The 9665-nt window shown below is 43.1% G+C and overlaps 1 long non-coding RNA gene across 1 annotated transcript; it reads left to right on the forward strand.

Annotated features, from left to right (window-relative positions):
- The first annotated feature begins 588 nt into the window (after positions 1-588).
- Positions 589-9000, forward strand: LOC307218983. The gene is made up of 3 exons (XR_013840223.1): positions 589-862; positions 7930-8106; positions 8581-9000. It is a non-coding gene; the product is annotated as an uncharacterized lncRNA (long non-coding RNA).
- The last annotated feature ends 665 nt before the right edge of the window (positions 9001-9665 follow it).

Here is a 9665-nt window from a genome sequence, read left to right on the forward strand (position 1 = left end):
TTAAAAACCACAACATTCAGAGAAGGGACTTGGAAAGGAATATTCTTCAGTGGGTCCAGTGCCTCTCCCAGACATTCCATTGCCACCATCCTGGCTAGGGCCCCACCTGGCTCTCTGCAAGCATCACCAAGTTTGTTCCAAAGCGGGTATCATTTCTTAGGAGGGCTGGCTGGATCTGGAGTAAACATTCCCAGTTCATTAAGATTTGTTGTTGCTGAACATTTTCCATTACCTGGATTTATGTGCTGTGTGGTGCTTAATCATGTTTGCAAGGAGGAGAGCACTTTTCATTTTTGCTTTTCAAGATTGTGCTGGTGATCACACACGCACACCCACTTATAAGCATGCCCGCATATACAGATTCTTTTCATTTGGGTGTGCGCAGGGAGGGTGATGAATGTTGATGTTTATGAACTTCAAGGTATGGCAGCCTTGGAAACTGAAGTGCTTTGTTTATGCAGAGTCCAGTTACAACCCAGAGGGTGCCAATGCAAACTTTTCAGGTCAGACTGCCATGCCAGAAATGTCACCCACATTCCCCTACTTAAAAGGGCAGCCCTCTTTCAAAGCAAAAAAAGTGGGGGGGGGACACCTCCCTTTGCAGCCACTGTGGTTTTAAAAATCCGAGGCCTAACTATGCTGTCTCAAACACAGCAGTTTTAAAATATGCTTTTATCTGATTCCCCCATATTTTTTTTTATCTCAGCAGGAATCCACTATTACCAGCTAAGCTGATTGATTGCGTCCTCTAACCAGCCTCTGCACCAGGCACACAGCATGTCCTTTGGACTGGAAGTCAGCTTTCATTCTCCAGGACCACCTGGATCAGCAGCTATTTTGGGTACTGTCAGCACACCACAAGGTCAGAGCACCTCTTTTCTTTTTGGGAGATGGCAGCATCTTACCTGCAAAACGTGGCGACGTTCTCCTTTCAAAAGAGTCAAGTTCCCCACACTTTTACTGGAGCTGTCCGGAGGGAAGTATGATGCATCTTGTGGCAATTTCCCTCATTTGTTCCAATTTGTTCTTTCTGATCTTAGACAACAATGTGAGAAATCATTTACGGTCCAAAGAGTGCCTGTTTCAAAGCCTTCCATCTCTTTGTCACGCTCTGGTGTGACCAACACCAAGGCAGAACTATATAGATCTGGGGTTCCAAGTGTGGTACCCAAGGGAATATTGGTACCCCCTGCCTCCTCTAGTTTTTTTAAATTTTGAAGGGTTTGGAGTGCTTTTGTTGTTGTTTGCAGGGAGGGGCACCTATCATTTTTGGGGTGGCTTCCTTTTTGTCATGTGTTTTATTTATTTGGGGGCCTTAGTTTGGCTGCCCATTGTTGGGTGGGGGTTCTGAGCATCACTAATTTCTGTGAAAGATCATTCTGTAGTGCCCATGATAGTTCTGGACCCCTGTAGACAGACTCCATTCTCTTGGGCTCTCACTGAGTACTATGGAACTAGTAAACTGTAATATAAAAATGAGTGGTGAGGAATAAGTTATATTCTGTCTGCATTCAAAGCCGAACCTACCAAATTTTCACTTTCAGAAACAATACATGAATCGAAACACAGCTGCGCTTTGAAATTTTGTAGTGCCAGTCTCTAGCCAAGTACAAAAATGCAACACTAGGATAAATTGTGCAAAAAAAAAGAATGCATACATTTAGTGAAAATAACACACAGTAGTAACACATTCTATTATGGAAAATTCCTTTGCAAAAATGTGCGCATTAAGCAAAATTGCAAACCCAAATGTGTATATTCAGAGAAATTTGCTCTAAGATTGATGAATTTTCATTTGGACTATTAAAAATAATTTCAAACTGATGTGAAAATATGAACATAAGATTGGAAAAATTAGAAACTAAAATTGATAGATTTACCTGTCCACTTTGGCACTGTGATGGAAGCAGATCCATGTTGCCTCCTTTGAAATGTTAATGTCCCCCATTTGCGAATGTTTGACAAAATAACTATACACCAGTCAGAAAGACTAATTTCCTTCTATGTAAGTGAACGGCTACCATTCACTACTGTGCTATTCTGAAGACTCTCATGGCAGTGGAGACAACAATGGTATCTCGTATCTGACGCAATTTTGCAGTGTTGCGTATCTACAGACACTGTGCTGTATGGATCTGTGTTGTGTGCTTGTGCCACATATAGACTTTACTCCCATTCCACTTCCCTACCAGTCTAGCTGATGGGGATTTATGGAAAGGCTAAAATGCTTGAAAATATTGTAGGGAAAATGTGTTTTCCTGTTGTTGGAGGGAGGAATAAGCAGAAGTGTGGTGTGTGTGTGTGTGTGTGTGAAATATATGCAATACTTATCAAACCTCTACTTAACTTTATGACTTCTTGAACATGAAATGTATTGTGCATAATAATTTAACACATAAAATTGTACAGCTTGTTATGTTTATGAAACTCTAAAGCATAAATGACTTCATTTTATGAAAAACAATAATTACAAATATACCCAGTGTCAGCTAGCGAGGCGGGGGGGGGGCAGGGAAATGCAAGTTGCTGTGCCCTATGGGAGTCAAGTATATCTTAGGGCTTTTATGCCAGCTGAGAAAATAGGAATAAATCATAAATACATTTTGAAATTAGGAAGCATCTGTATTACAGTAAACAAAAGCTTTTATTACCTAGGCTTATAAGCAGCATTGTCAGGCAGAAAAAGAAAAGGTGTATTTTTTAGAGAGAAGGATAAGAAAACAAGTACCCCTGTAAAGCAGCAAAGGTTAGAATCATCAGCTTGGTGCCCCTGAGTGCACAGATTGGACAAATTCACGAAGGAGAAAGCTACCAGTGACTACTAGCCATGATGGCTATGGTCTGCCTCCACAGTCAGAGGCCTCTTCTTCTTCTTTGGCGATCACTCATAGCCAACTAAGACTGGCTTCTATGAACACGGTTTTAATAGTGAGTCAGTGGAGGCCAGTTCTGGATCCACATGTCCTTCCACAGTGGGGACATAGGTTTTCGGGCAGGATTTAATCATGGTGAGGGTTTGCCAAATGTACCTTCCTCTTAGCACGCTTCTCCCTCTCGTCCTGAGTTCAAGCGCCTTCAAAGTCTATGACACCTTTGATAAAGGCTGTTCTCCAACTGGAGCACTCACAGGCCAGTTTCCCAATTGTTGGTGTTTATACTACTTTTTTTTAGACTTGCCTTGAGAGAGTCTTTAAACCTCTTTTGTTGACCACCAGCATTACACTTTCCATTTTTAAGTTTGGAATAGAGTAGTTACTTCAGAAGACGATAATCAGGCATCTGAACACCATGACCAGTCCAACCAAGTTGATGTTGAAGAATTATTGCTTCGACATGGGTGATCTATGCTTCTTCCAGTACACTGGCAATAGTTTGCCTGTCTTCCCAAGTGATATGTAACATTTTTTAGAGACACCATTGATGGAATATTTCAAGGAGCTGGAGATGGTGTTTATAAGTGGTCCATGTTTCACAGGCATGCAGTAAAGTTATTAGTACAATAGCTTTGTAAACAAGCATTTTGGTGCCCTGCAATTGTCCTGGTCCCCAAACACTCTGCCCTTCAAGTGGGAGAAAGCTGCACTTGCCAAGCAATGCTGGATTTCAGCATCAATGTCGGTCCTTGTGGAAAGGTAGGAGAAGGTAGGAGAAGGTAGGAGAAGTGTAGGAGAAGTGTTCAACACTTTCCAACTATATATTATTGAGTTGGATTTGTGGCACAGCAGCGGGGTTGTTTTGTGCTTGCTGGTGCAGCCCTTTGGTTTTTTGGATGTTGAGCAAAGATATTCAGGATGGTTTGGAGATCATCATCTGAGTGTGCATACACTATGTTGTCATCAGCATATTGAAGCTCTATGATGGAAGTTATGGTAACCTTATTCTTTGCTTTCAGTCTACTCAAGTTAAAGAGCTTTCAACCTGTTTGATATATGATTTCTACCCCGGTGGGGAGTTTTCCTTCAACAATGTGTAGGATCATGGCAACGAAAATAATAAATAGAGTTGGGGCGATAACACAACTCTGTTTAACACCTGTTCCCACTGTGAATGGTTCACTTTGAGAGTCATTGTTATCTGTGATTGTTGCTGTCATATTATCATGGAGGAGCAAATTTATCTCAGCAGCCGACAGTCAGAGGTTACCTTCTGAATATCAGTTGCAGGAAACAACAGGAGGGCCCAGTGCTCTTTTGCTCAAGTCCTGATCAACAGTTTCCCACAAGCATCTGGTCACTGTGAGAACGGGATGGTTCTCATGGGTCTGATCCAGCAGGCTCTTATTATGTTCTCATACCCTCTAACATTTCTCCAATGAAAATAAGGATGTCATTTTATATATATATATATATATATAAAACTATTTTATTATTTGTACCCCATGCATCTGACTGGGTTGCCCAAGCCACTCTGGGAGGCTTCCAACATATATAAAAACCATAATAAAACATTAAAAATCTCCTTGGCTCTGGGGGGTCACATAACTCCATAGCCACAAACATTTCTCTGATGAAAATAAGGATGTCCTGAGGAAAAGCAGGTCATTTTGAGAAGAAATCAGGAACTGGGATGGCTTCTGTAAATCCAGGACTGTCCCTGGAAAATAGGGACACTTGAAGGGTTTGAGAAGTTGTTCTCTCTTTCTTGTCAGTTTGCACCTTGTTTATGTGTATATTTCCAAACAGTACTTTTCACGAAGTTTCAGTCAAGCTGCTTCTGTCACAAAGATGGAGGAGTCTGAGGAAAATGGGAAACAAGTGGAGCCTGAGACTGTTCTTTGCCACCATATTACAGAAGCAATATACCAGACAGACGCCCAGACGGCATGAAGTAATTCTGGACCTCAGCAGAAAGAGCCTCATTCAGAAAAGAAAAGGTCAACCCTCACATTTATGTATATGTATTAAATCCCCCCCCCAAAAAAAAATATACAAAAAACTTATCAACCCAAGAGGTTGAGCCCATGTTAGGAGAAGAAAGAAAACAAAAGATGCTACACCACTTTCCCTCTTTATAAACTTCCTTAGAAGCAGCTGCAGGCATATTGAGCACTATTAAACATTTCCTCACAACAACAGAAAGAGAGTTCAGATTGTATTTATCCCAGATTATTGTATTTGTGGATCCGGATCCGTGAGGAGTGTGAGTGCAAAAGCACTTCCCCAAGTATATACAAAAATGGAAATTTAACACATCTCAGATGTATTGTAATAGCAGCATAAATGTCTGGGTTAATGTTATGTGTATGATTAGAGATTTTCTCCTTTTACATAAACATTATTTTTGCACAACCTAAAAAAAAAAAAATAGAATTGACAATCGTCATGTTAATAGACGACAAAAATCTCTAAAAGGTAATTGCATATGTACATTTGGCGACAAAGAATGATAGCTGGTGCATATTGGGTAGATTTCATTGACAGATATGATCTAAAATCCTGCTCCCCCCTCCTCCTCCACCTACACAAAGATCTTATTGAAAGACTTTTAAATGCATAATGTGGGACAATAAGAAAATAAGTGCAGCTGCTTCTTTCTCACAAATAGGTCTGGTCCAAATGCATTGCTGCTAATATTTGAACCACTAAGAGGGGACTGTGAGCTCTCTGCCCCTTTACACCCCCCCCCATTCCTGCCTGCCGTTGCCAGATTTCACCAGGTATAGCAGGGTAGCCAATGGACCCCGCAATCCTCTGGAGAAGCTGGCTCCTCTGCTAGTCGCCTACAGATGTACGAGAGGATGCTATCCTGTCACCAGTGTTGAAGGGGGATTCAAAGGCCAGGCCAGTCATCTTTTCCTCATGGAATTTTTTTGGGGTGGGGAATGGATGAAGGGGCAATCTTTCCATATGTCCCAGGCAACAAAACATCTCTGGCCAGTCCTCGATATGGCAATATGTCTCCATGGACCCTAGTTATGATTCATGCTTATCGGGATTTCCTTCGTTCACCATGGTTTGCAAAACAGTTCCAATGTCCATTTAAGAGACAGACCGGCACCACACCTGCACCAGGCCTAAATGTGGGATACATCAGTTTTGCCTCTTGGCAGAGTGATCTCTGTGCTGGACTGTAATTCATTTTTATTTTTATTTTTTTTAAAAAACTTATTTATTGATGTTTCACAATTATTATTTTTTACAGAAATTACTTTATCCATTGACTTCCCATCCCCCATTCCATAGTTTCCATTTTTATCCTTAAACGCTGCACATAAAGGTAAAGATAAAGGGACCCCTGACTATTAGGTCCAGTCGTGGCTGACTCTGGGGTTGCGGCGCTCATTTTGATTTACCGGCCGAGGGAGCTGGAATACAGCTTCCGGGTCATGTGGCCAGCATGACTAAGCCGCTTCTGGCGAACCAGAGAGGCGCACGGAAACGCCGTTTACCTTCCTGCCGGAGCGGTACCTATTTATCTACTTGCACTTGGATGTGCTTTCGAAGTGCTAGGTTGGCAGGAGCAGGGACCAAGCAATGGGAGCTCACCCCGTCACGGGGATTCGAACTGCCGACCTTCTGATTGGCAAGTGCTACGCTCTGTGGTTTAACCCACAGCGCCACCCGCATCCCACATATTTCACACTTAATATTCAATACACCCTTTTTAACCTTTTTATCTTAATAATTAATGGTGTTTCTCGTATTTCAAATCCTGCTTGCCTTTTCATCTCACTACAATAGTTCTTTAAATACTCAATAAAAAGTCCCCAATCCTCAAGGATTCCCCCCCCCCATCATTTCAGTCTCTAATCTTTGCTGTTAATCTTGCCAGTTCCGCATACTCCATTGTTTTTGAAAGCCATTCTTCCTTTGTTGGAACCTCTTCTTCTCTCCATCTTTGGGCATACAGTATTCTTGCTGCTGTCGTTATATACATGAATAAGTTAACCAACTCTTTTGGTGCATCATTGTCTAGAATTCCTAAAAGAAAAGCTTTGGGTTTCTCGGGAAATTTTTTAAATCTCATTATATACTGTAATCCATTCTCAGTAGTGACCAGCTGGAAAGGGGTTTCACTGCAGACCTGCTGGCCTCCTGGCAGCAGCATCTCTACCTAATACTGGGATGGTGAGGCAGGTCAGTGGCAAGGTTGGGGCAGATCAGGCACAGTGGCAGAAGTGCCAGATTGGCTCTGCCAGTGTGCCGAAAGCCACCACCTCCCTGCCTCACCCCATCGCTGGTTCCAAAAGCCACCACCTCCCTGCCTCACCCCATCGCTGCCCTAGCAGGAGCACCACCACCAAGAACACAGCTCTCTCTGCTCCTGTCCACTATAAATCCTTACATTTATGGTTTTTATTGAGATATCTTCTGATGGGCCTCTGTCTGAAAACATTCGGTTTGTTGAATACTTTACCTGCTACTGACAGCAACCTTCCCCACTCAACACACACAAACAAACACATATATCCCACCAGTTACTACATTTCCAGACCCTCCATGCACCCCTATTTTCCAGGGACAGGCCCAGATTCACTGAAACTGTCCCGGTTTCAGATTTGATCCCGAAAGGTCCCTCTTTTCCTTAGCATGTCCCTCTTTTCATTGGAGAAATATTGAAGGGTATGGTAGGACAACCTTATTTTCATCAGAGAAATGTTGGAGGGTATGGAATTGGATGCCTTCGGGGCTTTGCTTCTGGCGGAACTCACTGGAACTCAGTTCCGGCACCTCTCAGGTTGGCAATTTTGCCATTCTAAGAGAATAAGGGAGGTGTTCATGGCAAGTTCCAGCACCTCTTTTCCTAGGAAAAAGATAGCACTGGGTATTTTCATCAGAGAAATGTCAGAGAATATGCATTCCTGCCTCCCCTGGGCAGCAGGCCTTGTGTGTTGACTTTCTAGCATCACAAGCATTGTTAACAGGAAGGATTAATCTGAAATTGCAGGTCCTTTAACTCCTTGAACAATTGATTTCATTCACCTCGCAGCGTCTCCTTGCACCAAGCGCGGCGTGATAAGTATGAGGCCCCACAAACGGCGGGAACTGGAGATAACTGCAGCTGTACATCAGGTCCCATCAGGATGCGGCAGGTTCTCCGTACTGTGGACTCCATATATTAGCACTCAGAAAAGTTGAATCAGCACACAAGTCCATTTCTTGAAAGGTATTAATCGCTTTAAAGGGAAAGAATAATAACAGGGCGATAGAGAGTGAAGGAAGGAGACGGAGAGAAATGCAATCTGTTAGGAGACTGGGACAGAACAAATGAAAATTAGAGCGGTAGTTTGCTGTCACGAGAGAAGCCTAACCGGTGAGCTACACTTCTCGGAATGGCATTTTGCTCCTGTAGTAACTCCTGTGAATCAGCGGACTCTTATATGACCATAAACCACAGCCGGTGACCAGGGATCTATATAAAGGGATTGTCCTGACTTATTCCATCAAGGCTGGCATTAGATGGTTGGGACCGCCAAGGGAACGAACCTAGGGTCTCAGCTTCCAAAAGTTAGCTCCAAGTATGCATGTGAGGGTTCTCAAAGGGAAGCCATAGGCAGCCCATCATGACTTTTTACTTAGGGATGAAGCTGGTTCAGTTCATCTGGTGTCTCTCATCAGGTTCCCCCCCCTCTTCCCACAGCTGGATGTGTACACTGATTCCACCCAACAAACTGCACAATGGGATGAAGATAAGTTGATCTGTGATGACTCATCTATGCAAAAAAGTGACCATGGTGCAGAGGTCATCAGATGTTGAGAATGCATAGTTGAATCGGCCCACAATGAAGGACAAACTGCAGAGATCCCAAGGACTGAAAAGAATGGGAAGACGGAAGAATAGAGCACTAAAGGGAAGTAGAAAGCTCTTTGGAGCTCCAGGGATTCCTATAGGCTGGTGTCCAAAGAAATCACGCATCAATCACAGCTCTGATTTCACTCATTGGCTAAAAACATTGAAAGGTGGGGGAAATCCCTTAGAAGTGTCTTAACTTTCTTTCTATGAGGGCCTCTGCTGATACGGGTTCTGATGTCATTCATCCAATTGTACCATTATAAACCAGATACAAGGGAGTGAGGAAAACCCTTGAGTGCTCCAGAAATGTGTGGAAGAATTGGTGTTCCTTGGAGGAGCCCATGGAAGCACATGCCAGGCAGATGTCTTCTTATGTTCTCACCACTTCTGACACCATCGTGCTGAAGCAACATGGGTGGTAGGGCCCCTTAGGGTTAAAAACTTCTTCCTGGAACAAAGCAGATTTCAGTTGTTAACCCCAGCAGACCCACCCAGGTGGCCTCCCCACTATCAACTCAAATGGGAGGACCAAGTGGAAATAGCCCAGTGTCTTCCATTAAAACTAAACCCCTTGTTTCCATTTTAAATATGGGGCAATTGAGAAATCTTTGCAGGATTACACACGTACAGTATTCTTAATTGGAATAGGTCTGAGAAAATGTGAGACGAGAAGCATTATGTGCTCCCATTGATGCATTACTTACCCTTTTTATTGCATCTGTGTGCTATAACATTATTGAACTCTAAATATTTGGAAAGTGTTTTCTCTTTTACTGTTGTCTACCAGCAGTCATTCCACCAAGGAGTGATGGGACTGCCAGTGTGGTGTAGTGGTTAAGAGCGGTAGTCTCGTAATCTGGGGAACCGGGTTCGCGACTCCGCTCCTCCACATGCAGCTGCTGGGTGACCTTGGGCCAGTCACACTTCTCTGA

This window comes from Podarcis cretensis (assembly GCF_951804945.1).
Source record: "Podarcis cretensis genome assembly, chromosome: 6".
NCBI classification, from domain to species: Eukaryota; Metazoa; Chordata; class Lepidosauria; order Squamata; family Lacertidae; genus Podarcis; species Podarcis cretensis.